General features: G+C 28.3%; 1 long non-coding RNA gene across 2 annotated transcripts; it reads right to left on the bottom strand.

The window, feature by feature from the left end:
- Positions 1-3,632: 3,632 nt before the first annotated feature.
- Positions 3,633-9,694, bottom strand: LOC149894274 (uncharacterized). 2 transcript variants are annotated; one of them, XR_016448964.1, is made up of 5 exons: positions 9,581-9,694; positions 7,552-7,683; positions 4,496-5,046; positions 4,089-4,212; positions 3,633-3,953 (listed from the first exon to the last, which is right to left on the bottom strand). It is a non-coding gene; the product is annotated as an uncharacterized LOC149894274 (long non-coding RNA). The 2 variants fall into 2 exon arrangements; XR_016448965.1 differs by having other exon boundaries at positions 9,512-9,604.
- Between the last annotated feature and the right edge of the window lie 7,269 nt (positions 9,695-16,963).

Below are 16,963 nucleotides of genomic sequence, written 5' to 3'. Positions count from 1 at the left end.
TTGCTCACAACAGCAAAATATTCAACTTTGGAATAATAACCACTCTTATAAGTAAAAACTCAGAGTTAAAGAATGTTTCGTTTTTTTTTTTTCAAGACAAATAAGCAATTAAAACAAGCCACACAAAGTTTTTATTGTTTTTCATCCACCCAATAAAAAACGGCAAAAACAGGAAATCATTGAGAAATACTGAAACCAGTCTGATGATAACGTAAGAGAGCACATGTGCAAATTTTTTGGTTTATTTGTAGATGAAAACATGAAATAGAATGAACATTTTGCATTATTAGGTAGAGCATCCCGCCATCGGAAATTGCGTAAATGCGTAAATTCCGATGTGAGAAATAGTTATTAAAGGTGACTCCGATGTGATGCGATGGTGAGGAATGATATCACATCGGAGGTGCGATGTAGTCCGAGGCCGATGGGGAGAATTTCTCGCACTCTCCGATATATTTCGAGATTTACGCATAATCGTACGATATTTTCGCGTAATTTCACAATAAATCGTATTTAAAGTGTAAACTCGTAATATTGTGGCATTTCCGATGTATTTATCTATAATTACGAAGTTTTCGCAAAATTACAGCAAAATTTTGCAAGCCACCACAAACCATCGGAAAACATCGGAAAATAAAAAGATTAAATCACATCTGAGTCACCTTTATAAACTATTTCTCACATCGGAATTTACGCATTTACGCAATTTCCGATGGCGGGATGCTCTATTATTAGGTAACAAAGTATGAAAATGGTGTTTTACCACACGTTTTAATTGTACGCATAGTAATTAGTAAAATTGCAACAACCAAAACTAAAACCGACAAGTATTTTTATTTAAGGTCTTTGAGCTATGATAATTATAATATAGTAGTTATAATAGTTATGATCGCCTGAAGTTCATATCAACAATTAACATGTTATTGATATGTTATACACAGTTGTTGGTCTTCTGCAAGCTTCCCTCATTTTTAATTTTGATTACATACATTTAAATAACAATTACTAATAAATTGTGCTCAAATGTTTGACATTATGAAGCTGTTTTACTAAAGAGAAATAGTAATTCCGATAACAAAGTTCATTCCTTTAGAAGCTTCAAGAAGCACTCAAAAAGTTGTACATAAAATACAAATACAAGAAAAACATTGGAACTGAAAAAAAAAAGTGTTTTTAAGAATTTAAACCGAAAAAAAAGCATTTGACACTGGATCTAAAAAGGATCCAGTGTCAAATGCTTTTTTGATAAATTGAGGTTTAAGGAATCTTCTAGAAGCCTTTTATTAGAAAACATTTTCCAGAACAGCAGACGTTGTTAATTCATTAAAATCAATCATGAAAATAAACAGTAAACGTTCTTCAACATGTGTTTGAGCAAGTTTAAAGCCCGGGGGGCAAATACATCAAAAAAATTTGAGAGAAGTTAGAACTTGTTAACAAAGTCGTCAAATATTTCTGTTAAAGTAATTTAAGATTTTTGAGCGAGGGCTAAAGAAATAAATTTAAGAATTAAAAACACTACTAAGAAATTTATGTAAAAAATGAATTCATTAATTAAAAAAACCAACAAAACTTTAATCTCGAAAATGTTGAAAAATGATTAAAAATGAAAATTGAATAAATAGAAAAATATTTACCGAGAAATTGCTTTCAGTATTTTTCCGAGAAAAAAAAAAGATTTTTCTTCCCTGAGCTTTTTCACTGAAATATACACTTATTCCCAGGACCTAAAAACATTTTTCTAGTATTGTAGACTTTTTTTTACCATCAGCTGAATTCATAATAAAACAACTTTTTAAAAAATGGCTAGCTTTTTCAAATAAAAAGCTATCATTAGAGTTAGGGTTATAAATTTGGTACAAACAGTTTGACACATTAGTTTGACTTTATAAATGCGCTTTCCAATTTTTTTTTTTTTTTTTTGACAGCCGTCGGACCGCGAAATTGACTTGGTAATAAACTTTTAAAACATAAAGAAAAGAAAGCTTAAACTTAAAAAAAATTCAATTCATCAGAATAAAGCAACAAACAAAATAATTTTACAGCCTTTTTTTAAAACCACTTTTTTTTGATAAGTTTCTTAAATTTTTTGGTAGGAGGCCTAGTATTCATTTTTTTGATTTTGTATGATTTTTTTTTGTAATTTATCAAGATTTATACAAAATACGGAGTTCAATTTTCTTTCTATTCAATATTGATGTGCTTCAGAGAAGGAAAAAAACGGTTGTCCATCGCAAAAGTTCTCTCTATATAAGTATTCATTTCTAAGTATTCTTAGTTGCTACTTTAAACGAATCCTGAAACTCTTGTTCAGTAAAATATGTGCAATCAAGGAATAGTAGCGCGAAAAACTTAAAATTTTAACAATAATGCGATATAATGCGATTATATAATTTTCGGGATAAACTGATAAAAATATGTTTTATTCGCTCGTAAATTAAGAAAAAAGGTGTGGGAGAAATGGAATCTGAGCAGATTTATCTTTCATAACGCGACAACCAATTTTAAACTCATAAAAGTTTTGAAATATTTTCCAAATAAACCTTTCAATTTTTATTTTGTTTCAATTTATAGATAATTATTTTCCTAAAAAATTAATGTAATAAAACTGACGGTGAAAAAAAACTCACAATCTAACCTGATCCTAAAGGATGACCTAAATAATTCTTCTTTATAATTTACCGATTTGGACTATTACATATTAAATAAAAAAACCGTTTTAATTAATTTTTTTTTTTATTTCAAATTTTCAGTTTTTTTAACTTTCAGAACCTATTTTGCTTTCAATCTTAAGTACAGAGTCATCAAAATTGGTATTACCTACTATTGACGATCTTATTGCATAACTGTAAGTAGTTCTTATGACAGCTATAAAAATTTAATTTTTTATTTTGGTTTTTCATTATTTTAAATTTACACCCTGAGCTGAACATTATTACAAATTGATGAAAAAGCTTTATATCAAAGCCTCAATTACCCATGAACCTTTTTTTAGCTATTGGTATGGTCATAACTGTATTAGTCCAAATCGATTTATTATAAAAATGTTCAAATATTCAGGTTTTTAATACATTACAAATGTATATGGCTAACAAGTGAATCCAAAAAACTCTATAAACAGTAGATAGAAACAGAGAAAAGCTGGTTAAATTACTAATGAAGTAGATAATCAAAAAAAAAATCATCCATCTAAGAAAATCAAAAAAGCCAAAAATTTTGACAAATCACATAAAAAGATATTGATACTGTGACAACTGATTGGTGATCATAAGTATTTTACCAACACGTTTCCTGTTCATAAACTGCATAAAACGGAATTTATATTATTGACAATTTATTTCTTTCCATCAATGTTTTCAGTTGCTCTGGAATCAACGTTCCTTTCTTGCTCTTCTAAAAGTCGTTCATTTTCTTCTAAAACTTTTTTGCTTCTATCACAACTAAGTAAAATTATGGATCCATATTTAGTTTTCATTACAAAGTGACTCGTTTCCTTGATACCCAGTCATTATATTGTAGTGTTTTTTTTATTAATTAAATTATGAGGGGTACACTTGTTACTATATATTTACTAACGACAGAAAGATTGAGGCAGGGTTGTCAAACTGTTGAAGTAAATAGCTATAATATTATTAGTAAATATTTATTTAGAATGTTTTTTGCATAATATAAAAACTATTTCTCACAACATTTTTAAAGATATCCAAAAAAAATAACAATATTTTTGACTAATATCCACCTCGACTTTTGATTACAGCGTTACATGTTTATGGCACGTGTTCTATAAATTTTTGCAATGTTAGCGACGGTATGCTTTTCAAAACTTTCTTGTAACGTGTTCCAAAGGGTTTAAGTAGAAGATGGCTGCTGTTCCCAGATTTTTCTATTGAGTTCTTACCACAATAACTCAATGGTGTTAAGATCGGGGAATTGAGGAGGCCATTTCATTAATTCTAAAAAAATAATCTCCACATCAGTTGTGTTATACTTTTCAAGTATGGTACTTTTCACAACTACTTCTTAATTACACATAGCCTAACCTATCAGAGAATACACACATGCGAAGTCGTGCCGGAAAATAATCATACCTATACAAGCTGAAAATTATCTACCATCCTCTAGTTTCAAATTGGCTCCTTAATATTTCAGCAAAGATTTATGACCAACTTTATGAAATTAGCTCTTATTATTGCAGGGAAGATGCATTATGCTCTACATGAAAGTAAGGAAGAAAATAGAGACTTATATGATAACATGATTCTCTATTTCTTTTAATATCTTCATTAGAAATAAAGGTGCACAAAATTATTTTTAAGAAAAGGTTAATAAAACTCTTTTGAGAGTTAATTTATTCTATTACTATATCTAATTGTATTTCTTTCTCTCTCAGAACTCATAGGAAACTAAAACAACTTCTTGGTTTTATATGAAACATACCTTCTATCAACAAGCTGTAATTAGTTGACGAGTTGAATAAGCGAGCGCGCTCTCCTACCTTTTTGTTTTTTTTTTCTTTTTCGCCTCTACCTCTCTCATGTTAAAATAATATTTTCCACGGTACGCGACGCACAAACACTTCTTCGAACCACGAAACCATTCACAAATGTCGCCGATGAAGTTCGTGGCGTCGAGAAGGTAACTATATAATTTTTTCTCCAGCGAGTCGAATCCATCGGAGGAAACTTTCGAATTCGTTTTTTGATATGAAAGTATGTTCGATGTTTAGCACCACCATTTTAATCTTATGTTCCGGTGTTCATCTATCAATCTTCACTAGATAGCTTAAAGTGACATGACGACCGTTGGTCGAACATAAAATGAGAAGATTTTTCTAATCCTCGGATAAAACATTTTTCTTAAGAAAAATATTTTATCTGAGGATGAGAAATTCTTCACATAAAATATTCTCACGTGAAACTTCATGAGAGGTTTTTCGATTGTATATAGCAATCCTCCGCTTTTTTTTATCGATTGATCATTTCAAGTCCTCTGTTATCAACCCCTGCACTTCAAAGAAGCATCCCATGATCATTTTTTGTTCTTAACCTGAAAAAGAAAGATAATAACATTTTAATATAATTATCAATTTTTATTTATTTGCGAATGTAAAATGGATATTATTTTTATATAACATAGAGACATTAAAACAATCAAAAAGATTATAAATCAATTCAAAAATTGTTTTTTACTTCCGAAATATTCATTTGTTTGTTTGAAAATTATTTTTTTCATGAATATAGAATTATAATTAGAACTAAATATGAAATAATTAAAAATGAAACTTTTAATATAAATATATATATTTTTCAATATTAACATTTTTCAATTGTTTAATGCAAATTGCTAACCTTTTGATACATAAAAAATTGATAACTAATAATTATTTTCTACCAATTTAACAAAATAATAAAACTGACAATTAAAACAAAAACTAACAAAATATAAGTTATGTTGTATGTATGTATGTATGTATGTATGTATGTATGTATGTATGTATGTATGTATGTATGTATGTATGTATGTATGTATGTATGTATGTATGTATGTATGTATGTATGTATGTATGTATGTATGTGTGTATGTATGTATGTATGTAAAATATTACTGTTAGAGAATTACAAGACATTTTTACAGCAGAATTTTAGTGGGTGTTATGACAATAATATATAACTCTTATTACGCTACGGCAATTATTAATCCACAAGTATTAAAAGAGGAGATAATTTCATTTTAAAAAATTTTTTGAAGAAAGACTAGTCATTATAGGAGCTTACTAGCGTAGCTATTAATGATATAAAGAATGACTTTTGTTTATCTTGTGAACTATCATTTATATATCATTATTGGGTTCTACATATTAATCCTGAGCATATAGAGAAATTATCTGAGAAAATCTTGAACTTTATGAGAAAAAAGAACTTTTTCCTTATGATGTTTTTAAGGTAAAAAGGAATAAATTTGATAGAATATAAATTTGACAGCAGAGCAAAATAAAATTAGACAAGTATTAAGCTACTTACATTTACACTTCATTATTCAACTTTGGAGTTTGAAATCAAATGCAATTTTTTATTATCTTTTTTATTAACATTATTATGAGTTAAACAAAATAAGTCTACCCAGTTATCAAGTTATTAGGATGTCATTACCAACAAGAACCATTTCACTTCATCCTTTGCAACAAATGGTTGCATCATCTGCTGGAGCTTTTTTAGTGGCATTGCTCAGTAAGATTTAAGTATTTTTTTTAAAGGTATAATACATACAATGAAATACTCTCAATATATATTCAATATATATATATATATATATATATATATATATATATATATATATATATATATATATATATATATATATTTCTCAATGTAATCATAAATTCAATGTTAATACCAATTTGATACCAGAGTAATTCTGACAGAATATTGGGATCAAACGGAAACAGAAGGCTGCTGGAGATGACCGATTGTTATCCGCTTTTTCTACTTATTATTATAGAATTAGCTAAAGGATTTTAACCCGAAAAATATAATAAATAAAAAAATATAATAATTTACTCTAATTTTCTTTTCCTTTTTTATTTTGAAGAGTTAATTGACAGCTTTCTTCAGATGAACAATCTTTTCAAAATGGAGATAGTAAGCACAGTTTGAGCAATATCATCACGATGAGACACGAAACAATATCATCACAATGAGACACATTCTAAATATTCATGTTTAGGAGGCTTTTGTATAAGAGAGCTTTGCCCTTTAGAAGTTTAATATGATTGTAACTAACATTGTGAGATTTATTTTTATATTTTGGAAACCAATTTATAATTATTTCTTGTAATCAGTAATTAATCATTATGGAACTAACTGAGTGCTTTACACATTATGAAACTAACTAAGTGCTCAATTTCATAAAGTCAGTACAATACTTGTACAAACAGAAAAATAGTTTAAGAAAAATTTATATTTGGTAAACATTAAAAAGGCTCTGTAAGTTAAATTTCTCTTTAACTGAAAAAAAATCTAACTTATGCAACCTCTTATTTTTGTTGTGTTACATATATTACATTATAAAATTGTTCAAATCAACTTTTTAAGGAAAGATTACAGTTTAATAGCTTAAATTCTTAATCTTATTTAAGTCAGAACACAGAGAAAACTTCATCATGTAGTAAAACTGTAGATTAGTTAAACTATTTTGATAAATCTTTATTAATTACATTCATCATTTAAAGTTAAGTAAAAAATGATATTGGAAACTTCAGAGTTTAGAAGGGTTTAATCTTAATCAGAGATTTTCTCATCCTAAACTTTCATCTTTTTTTAAAAAAGATGAAAGTTTAGGATGAGAATAGTATAAATAAATACATATGTATGCATAATAAATATAAAAACAAACAAAATATTTATTATGAATATATTTAATATAACAGTTCACCCCATGCAAAAAAAAAAGGTAAATACTGAAAACCTTAAACAAGTTTAGTTAGAATTATTTTGTCATAAAAATTGAAATTTCTTTTAACAGTAAAATAAAGCTCTTAAGCATTTCTCGTACCTTCATGATTCAAACAACTTGCTGATGACATGTTAGTGTCAGTAGCATTGTGTAGTGTGTTGTTACTTTCTAGGGTGACAAAAATGTTTTCTTGATTATCTGCTTCAACACGACAGGTGTTACCCATAGAACCTAGTGTGCCAAAAGCAAGAATGTTCTGTAAAATATCATATTCTAATAAATATACTTTTTAATAACTTTATACATACCACTTAAATAAATATACTGAACCATTTTATAAACCTGCAATCTACTCAAAGATTTTTTTAAAACCCTGTTTGGAAAAAACAAATAGTATAGACTTTAAAATAGAGAAGTTTGACTGAAAAGAGATGATATCATTAAGTCACAACTCTCATCTGCAGAAACTCTTTGACAATCAAACAGGTAACATTCAATTTGAGTAGTTTAAAGTTTCATTTACATGAAGAACTGACTAACAAAACAAAAAAATGGCCACTTCCTCCTGCAACAAACTTAAAATGAAAAGGTGGCAAGTATAAGGGGAATGAAGTTAAATGTAAAAGAAAATCAATTTTTTTGGTGATATAAACACATAAACTTGTTTATAATTTCCTGTAAACAAATGTTATGAAAATGAATTTGATTGCTACTTAAATAATAGGAACAAGCAGAAAGTACTTCTCTGAAAAAACTTCAATGATTTAAAAAAACAAATCTTTTTTTTAAAAACTTTATCATTAAAAAATTTATTTATCATTTCATCCATTTTACTTCTAAATATGTTACACATTTACAGTTAAATCCCAAGCAAACTCTATTTTTTAACTTTTAGATTCCTAAAAACAAATTATCCCTAAAAAGAAACTTGGAACTAAGAAATGCGCAATTTAATTTTCAAAACAACATTTTTTAAAGCTAGATGCCTACCTGTTCGAAATTTTATTTTGCTCAAGCAAAGAATCTTTATTTGCAGTCTTTATTTTAATCATTTGAATTTTAACTATTTGCAGTCTGTATTTGGAAAAACTATTTGCAGTCTGTATTTGGAAAACCTGTTTGTATAAACTTTTAATTTTCAGTGTTAATGCACTCTTACTTTAAAGAAAAAGTACCTTTCTTAAAAACTGTCAATTCTCTTCAGATTAAGTTTTTAGCTCAAAAAAGTTTGAATGGGTTTATTTGATTTACTAGAGCATTTTGATCACTACTTTGTAAAGAATGTTTGAACATTTCTTTTAAAAAATATTTGAACATTACTTTAATGTGAAATAATTGGCACACAACTTAAGTTGTTTAAACTCTATTGATTTCAAGGACTGACATTCCAAACTAAAACTAAAAAATTGGCATGATTACTTCACTTGTAACAAACTAATTTTAAAGAAGAAGCAAATTTAAGAGGGGATAAAATTAATTGTAACAGATAAGCATTAATATTTGGTGGTTTAAAATTTATTTATAATTTCTTGTACATGAATGTTACATAATAAAATAATTATATTAGATTGCTATTTAAATGATAGAATGAAGTAGAAAATTTAAATTACATTGAAAAAAGATTTCAATCAATGACAAATTTTCTTTCTAACACCAAATCAAAACTAACTTTGGAAGAACTTTTTAATGAAAAAATCTCTCAAACTAAATGCCTGTCCTGTGGTATAAATAAATCTAAACTTTTCCAAAATAAAGTGAAGAAACTCCAGGTCCAAATGGAAAGACAGACACTTTAATGAAACATTTATTTTATTCATTAGTTTATTATCATACGCTAGTTAATTTTTGTAAGTAAATCTTGTAAAACTGATTTCTTCTAAATATGCTATTACATTTTTTTTTTTAATTTACAGTAAAAACTACATGCAAGCTATATCTTTCGCTACTTATGAGTCTTTTTTTCTATCCATAAAAATATCTCGCCCCTAATACTTAACATGATTCTAAGAGATGCGCAATATATCTCTTAAAGTGGTATTTGTTAAAACTAAATGCATACCTATTCGACAGTTAATTTTGCTCAGCGAAATAATGCAAAGAGTATGAAAAGATCTTCAGCTGTACTTACCATACTGTCTGTTCGTATTTTAGTGATTACTCCTAAAATTCCTGCGGGTCATGTGATATTTAAATGACAGCTCGATATTTGTACTATTATTTATATAAAGTAAAGAGGCGTCGCCTCAGTGGGAAAGTCCCATGCAACGACATGGACAAAAATCAAATGGTTGTTAGTTCAGTGAGTTTTTGATATTTTTTGAAAGCATATGTTGACATTTTCCTAGCAAAAAATAGAAACTTTTATATACTTTAGTTCATCAGAAATTTAGCACCAAATTTTGAAATTGCTTAGAAATTAGCTTATAAAAAACCCTAGAATAGATAACTTGAGAATGGCTTGACCGATTTTGACGATCGACCTCTTGTTGGAAAGGTATTAACAAATACTTTCGAAAAAAATTGGAAAAATTATTCCTAGTCCCCTAAAGGACGCCATAAATTTTTTTTTTTTTGACAAAATTGATCGATTACGGTATCAAATTTTGGTCGGTAAAAATTGCGTGGATAGGTCCCAAGTGTCCCTACATGCTGCTGAAAAACCTTTCTGGTTCATTCACCCAGGTAGAAATGACAGAAAATTTAATAGGCCCACTCATAAAATTATTTTACTACTTCCTAATTACTTCTAAGAAACTGTACGATCTGGACAACGAAAATTGCTGCCATTTCTACATGGGTGCATGATCATAAAAAGTTTTCTGGCATTTTTGAGATAATTTTAATCCCAAAGCTCAAAATAGATATAAAGATAATCAATACTCTAAAAAAGACGTTTCTTTTTAAATTCCAACTTTTTATTGATGCTTAGTTTCATAATACATAACTTAATTTTACTACTTCATTCAAAATTATTGTCATATGAAACTTGCTCGTCGATGGCTGCAAAATCCTCCATTATTTCCATTTCAATATTACGGAAGCTTGTGCTAGGTAGCTGGGATATTATCTTCTGATTCACAAGATACTAAAAAAACTTTATTTGTCTCAGGAATATCAAAAGAATTTTTCAGTATTTTTTTGTAGCGCACATCCAAATGAATTGAGCTGACCTTAGGATCAGATGATACCATTATTTTAAACACATCTTTCAAATTTGCTTCTCGACTACTTTTTTTTTTGCATGGGACCCCCCCCCCCCATACTGCCTATATAATTTTTTTCTGGATTCTGAAGCTTCCTCCCCAAACATACCCAGAGGAACTGCAGAATGAAGTAATATTTCAGCGGCGTGTACTAGTACCTTATGTACGGTCGCTAGCATTTTATACCAAGGAAAGAGGTCTAAGTACAGTTCTTAAGTGTCTCTACAGTACTCATTGAGTTTAGCCGAGTCAATTAATTACTGACGATTACGAATGATCAACATATTTTTAAATCTAACAATCAACTCTTCAGGAATTTCTAACAGTACTCAATTTTATTGGGTCGGAAAATCCAGTTCGGCAAACATTAACGGTTGTAATATTGCCAACTGTTCTCGTTACGTCCATTATTACTCCGAATTCCTGTCTCATTCTATCCTGAATAAATTTTATTACTTCATTGTACTGCTGTCGCAGTTGTTTTTGAACCTTCCGTATTTTAAGCTGCAGCTGATTTCAAATGTACAAAATAACATTCAAAAAATCTCATCCAAGCATGCAAAGGTGAAATTCTGATACGCAGGCAACCTTTTTTGACTTGTAACCTTTTGCAAACTGTCTCTGCTCACTATTTTGGGAGAGGAATCCTTTTCTGTCTGCTCTCACCGGTACTAATTCTGCCATTTAATTTTCTACGTCTGCTTTTGTTTTTAGAACGACTTCCTTACAATAAGATGAATTTATTATTAGGCTTAAAATTCATAAATTTCCACTTGCATATTTTACAGGTGAAGGGATTCAGAAGATTTTTTTTCAAAAATGCTTTTACAATTTTTTTAAACTTAAAAGTCAAGTTAAACTTTTAGTGAAATATCAATTGCACTTCTGACTTTTGATCGTTCTTTTTACTAAAATAACTTTTGACATAATAAAAGTCATGTAATTAGTTAGTAAATTTACATCTGAATTAAACTCAATTAAAAAATTCTCTAGCTTTTAGTATAATGTTACCTACCCTAGGCTATAAAATATTTGCCCAATTCTACCTTCTAGTGTTTAGCTATTCAACTCTAAAACAGCGAGAGGTAAAGAGTTCTCGAGGCAATTAAATTTCTTTAAAGATGCCTAAAAACTCAATCATATTTGAAAACAGGTTTGTAAATACAAACCGTATTACAACCTTACTAAAATTAAGTATAAAACCTGTTATATGAACGTGGCCAGCTTCACTTTATTTTTTTTTAAAGATTGGACACTCAATTCAAAAGCCGCGAAAGAGTTTTACCGCCATTTATTTTAAGGTTATAGATTTGATTATCCGCATAATAAGCCATTTTGACCAAGTACAATTTTCATATCTTTTTTTAGTGCTGTTATTTGCTAAAGGCTTACGATCTGCCTTGGATTTTATTTCTAACTCAAACAGTTTCTAAAGTTGGTTGTACTCTTTATCAGTTGACCTGGTTTGCTAATTTTTATAATCTAATATATGGTTTGAAGTATTTTAGCTTTATTTTGTTCTGATTTCTGGATTAAATAACAGTACTCGCAGCATTTTAAGTCGGATTATTAGAAATAATATGAACGCTTTCTGGATAAAAATTCAGTCCAACCACTTAAAGAGTTAACAATTTTTTAATGTTTGTTTTTTTGTAATTTCATTATAAAACATTTCCAATAAACATACTGTATAATTGTGCAGGGTTATACCAGGAAATTTTATTAGATATTCGGGGTCATACCAAGAGGTTTTATTACATGATACAGACATGACAACTTCCACGAGAAAGCAAAATATATAAAACCCCTAACACATGCAAAAACGCAAAAATATTTAGTTTCTCCGAAATATTAACTTATACGACCATTTTATGAACTTGCAACAAGATGAAACTTCAAATTTGAACTTCTTAAGAGCTTCACTACTTTTCTCGTAATAAAACTTAGATGTGAAGAAATGATCCAATACTATTGCGTTCACCTATTCTTTTTTTAAATTCAGATCATGAAAGATCGACTGTTAAAATAATCAAAATTGATTTCCTTTTTGGCTTTTAATTAAAACAAACATCCAATTTTCGTTTAAAACATTCATCAACTCAAGACTTCCCTTTTCCTTTTCTATGAGTATTAGGAACAAATAAATGAAATTGTTGCTGCCAGTGAAAGATTCATTATCGAATCATCAACATGAGATTTGTGACATCACGACCTTGGTCTGGTAAAAAAAACTATTTTCTAAGCCTGTTTTAAAAACACAAAAAATTTACCATAGTTCAAACAGCATCAAAACAAATATTTTTTTCCGTTTCTTTAGGAGAAAATGAACAATTTCAAATTTTTCTGCCTAAAAATGTAAACGTTATCTGTAAGTGAGGAAGTTATTACAGTAGACATGGCTTCACTAAGGAATTCAACATTTAGAAAAGAAAGGAACTCACTTTCTAATATGTAGACAAAAGTTTTTGCAAGTTTTAATAGACACGTTTTTTTTAATAACTAAACAAAAGACCGAAATTTCAGTCGACTTAAAATTTGGAATCTACAGAAGTACGCCATATTTGCTATTTAATATTTTCATGGGTAAAATATGTCAATTCCAGTCGATTGACATTAAAAAGTAGTTGGTTGATTGGGGGTGGAAAGACTCTTTCGCAATATTTCAATTTCTCTTATTTCTTTGTAAACTGAATCCTTTTTGAACTATTACGCCTAATTGATCTTTCTTGCAACAAGATTCTGTAGTCGATCTTTACTTTGCAAATAAAATAATGAACTTCGTCCATTAAATTTCTTCATATAATTGACAAACACTGTCGTGAATAAACCAACATTAACTTTTTGAATAAGAGAGCTAATTACGTCCATTGTTGGCTTGAAAACCTGTTCTCTTTTTGTGCAGGTCAACTTTTCTTTGACCACCTAAGAAACTCATTTTAAGATAAATAAAATTTCAAATAAACTCTCTAATTTTGAAAGATTTTACAATTATGAGATTCCAAACGAATTGTTTTATTAAAAAGTGAAGTTTTTACTCCTTTTTTTTTCTTTTTTTTTTTCCAGTTTTAGCTTCAACTCTTTTTTTTTTTAACTTTAAATCTATGGAAGTACAAGAAAAGACGGAAGTTCAAAACAGAGGTAGGGTTCAACCAGCGGATCAGATTTTGTACTTTAGAGTCGTTTACATACTCTTTGGGCTCTTTTTTCATTATTACCTAAGAGTTAAAAAAAGTCAGCAAGGTCAGCAAATAATTTGTTCATTCTTAGGCCACGTAGTCCTTTATTTCATGAAACTATGATCAAAGGAAAATATTACCACTTTGTCAAAGGCACAACATTGCCATCTTTTTGAAAAGCTTAGAATTTCTATTTTTTGGTCGAAAGTGGAAAAATTCAAAAATACGATTGGAAGGCGAGGTATGAGTTCAAAATAATCTTTAAATATTGTAAACAGGAAACAAGAAACGCCTTGTGTTAAGTGTTAGTTACAGATTGGTCGTTGATAAGATGAACTGAAAGTAAAGAGAAAACTTGATTAGATAACGGATATTAATTTCAAAATTTTTTTTTTTTACTAAAAACTTAGTTATTGCTATTGAATAGACAAAATTTGCTAGAATTTTCTTTTTCGATTTTCCGCGTTTTAATTTTTTTACTTAAATTTTTTGTTAAATTTCTTCGACTTCAAAAAAAAACAAAAACATTCCGTTATGAAAATTAATCGAACCCCAGAACCTAAGCGTACAAATAATTTTTCATAACTGTTACAACTAACTGTTGTCAATGGTAACAAGGAAACCACTAAAAGTAATAACCTAAGTTTTTTATATTTAAATTTTTTTTCAAGTTTTTAAAAAACTTTCTTAAGTTTAATAAACAACAAATTTCTGCTCAAGTTAATAAAGAAACTCGAAACAAAATGAAAAACTTTTCATATTTTTCTAAGTTTCTTGTTTTAAAAGGAAATTTTACTCTAGAATTGTTCAATAGTTCATTTCATAAAAAGTTTCTTGTATTTGCTATACATTAATTTATATCTATTTAACAGATTATAACTTACTTCAAACTTTTCGATATTTGTCAACTCTTCGATGTTATAAAAATATTCTTCACGGTACCTAATCTCATCTTAAAGTTTGAACCGCGAAGCCATTCACAAATTTCGTCGACGAAGTGTCTTTGTGAAGGAAAAGAAACAATTTTTCAGCGAGTCAAACCCACGGAGGACGAAATCTTCGAAACTGTTCGCTGATACAAAAATGTAAACATCCATCGATGGATGGAACCCGAAACATAAGATGACTTCTTATGCTTCAGACTCCATCATCGATTTTCATGGATGATATAAGTAAACGCAACGAACGTTGGTCGAATATCAGGGTAGAAGATTTTTCTCATCCTCAGATAAACTTTTTTTAAAAACTTGTAATTCATTCAATTTTAATCATTCAATGTGAAACTTCCTGAGCAGTTTTTACATTGCCTGTAGCAATCCTGCACTTTCATTTGTCGATTGATCTCCTCAAGTTTCTTACCAACGCCTGAGTTTTATAGAAGCATTCCATAAACATTCAATCTTCTGAAGAAGAAAAATTAAATTAAAAAATTAATATTACTAATACCATTATTTATTTGTGACAACATTTAATTATGATAATCGATTTTTTAAAATGTAATATCGTGTTTAATATATATATAAAAAACATTAGCTTATATAACGAGGAGATTAAAGCAATGGAAAAGATTACAAATTATTTTTATTTGTAGAAACTTATGAATATCAACCTACAACCACCTGTTTTCAAACTTTTGTTGCGCTTCAACCAATAAAAATATGAATAACATATCAGCCAATCAGAAGTTTAGTCTATTTAAAGAAAAGACCGTGCTATTTGTTTTTGAAGTAACACGATGTTTGTCGAAGCAAAGTAGTTTAGTTTTTAAACTGAGAAAAAGACATTTCGAGTTCTATTTATTCGCTAATGTTCGCCATCTTAAATAATTTTTTTTTTTGTTTTTGTTTGTTTCAAAAGTACTACCGTGGTGTGACCTAACAAAGTCCTATGCTTTAAGAAAGTCCTAATTTAAGAAATGACAAATTTCGTGTATGTAAAAGAAACATTTGCGGAAAATAACTTTGTTGTTTTAACAAGATAAAATAACTAGATATCTAGTTGGATAAAATAAGGAAATTTTTTTCTCTAAATGTTTATTTTATTTATACAAAATTTGTCATTTCTTAAATTAGGACTTTCTTAAAGCATAGGACTTTGTTAGGTCACACCACGGTAACAACCTGGTTTTTATTTTTTAAAATAGAGATTTCGAATAATAGAACGCTGTGGGAGTTCATTGCGTTTAATTAATACCACGTCAGTTTTAGCTACTTTAAAACAACTAATACTGCTTACATAAAAAATGTATATACATTTTAAACTGACTTTCTTTTGATACTTCAAGTTAACCCCCCTCTGAAAATTTATAATTTTATATCTGTCATATAAAAAGGAATGTTTAGAAAAAGTTTCATTTTTTGCAAAGAACATTAAGAAATTCTATATTCACTTCTCGATCAAAGTTTGTCTTTTTAAACAATTTTTTTCTTTAACAATAATTAAAGATTATCGATAAAAGCAGTCAAAAATTCTGTTAAAAATTTACAAGAAGTAATCACGTTTCACAAGAATAGCTTGTTTTATAGCTCGTTTGTTTGTCTGATTACCCTCGAAAGAACTTTCGCGTCTATAATAAACCAAGCCTTTTTTTTTTTTAGTTAAATTATTGATGTAGAATATTCGCGAGGTTTGAATTATTTTGTTCTATCTCCCATTTTAAACGTTGAGAGAAAATGAGTTATTAATTTTAGTAAGTAATGATTTCTTTTAAAATGCACTTATTTTTAGATTTCTTTTTAAAAAATATTTAAACATAAATTATTATAATTATTATAAGTTACTGTTTCTTTAAAAAGTAAAGTTAAAAGTAATTTTTACTTTTAGAAAAAAATCAAAAACTTTCTCACAAAATTTAAAATGGGAGATAGAACAAAATAATTCTAAAGTCGCGTATTACGATTTGTTGTATGTTTTTGTACTTTCAACTTTAGATTAGAGCACTTTCCGTTGATTTTGACACCTATGTTTTTATGCGATTACTAATCAGTTTAAAATCTTTATCAGAATCAATCATAAAAATAGGGGTGGGGGGAGAAAGCCGAGTAGTGCCAACTTTTAATCAGTTTTGACGAGAAAAAATATTAAAAAACCATTTTTGTCGCAAAAAAAGAAAGAAATTCGAGTTTTTCAAAT

Source organism: Hydra viridissima, unplaced genomic scaffold (assembly GCF_058129835.1).
Source record: "Hydra viridissima isolate aposymbiotic clone 2 unplaced genomic scaffold, HvirCarnegie_v1 scaffold_1, whole genome shotgun sequence".
NCBI lineage: Eukaryota > Metazoa > Cnidaria > Hydrozoa > Anthoathecata > Hydridae > Hydra > Hydra viridissima.
Note: the sequence above shows the minus strand (reverse complement) of the source record. Positions and strands in the feature narration are given on the sequence as shown.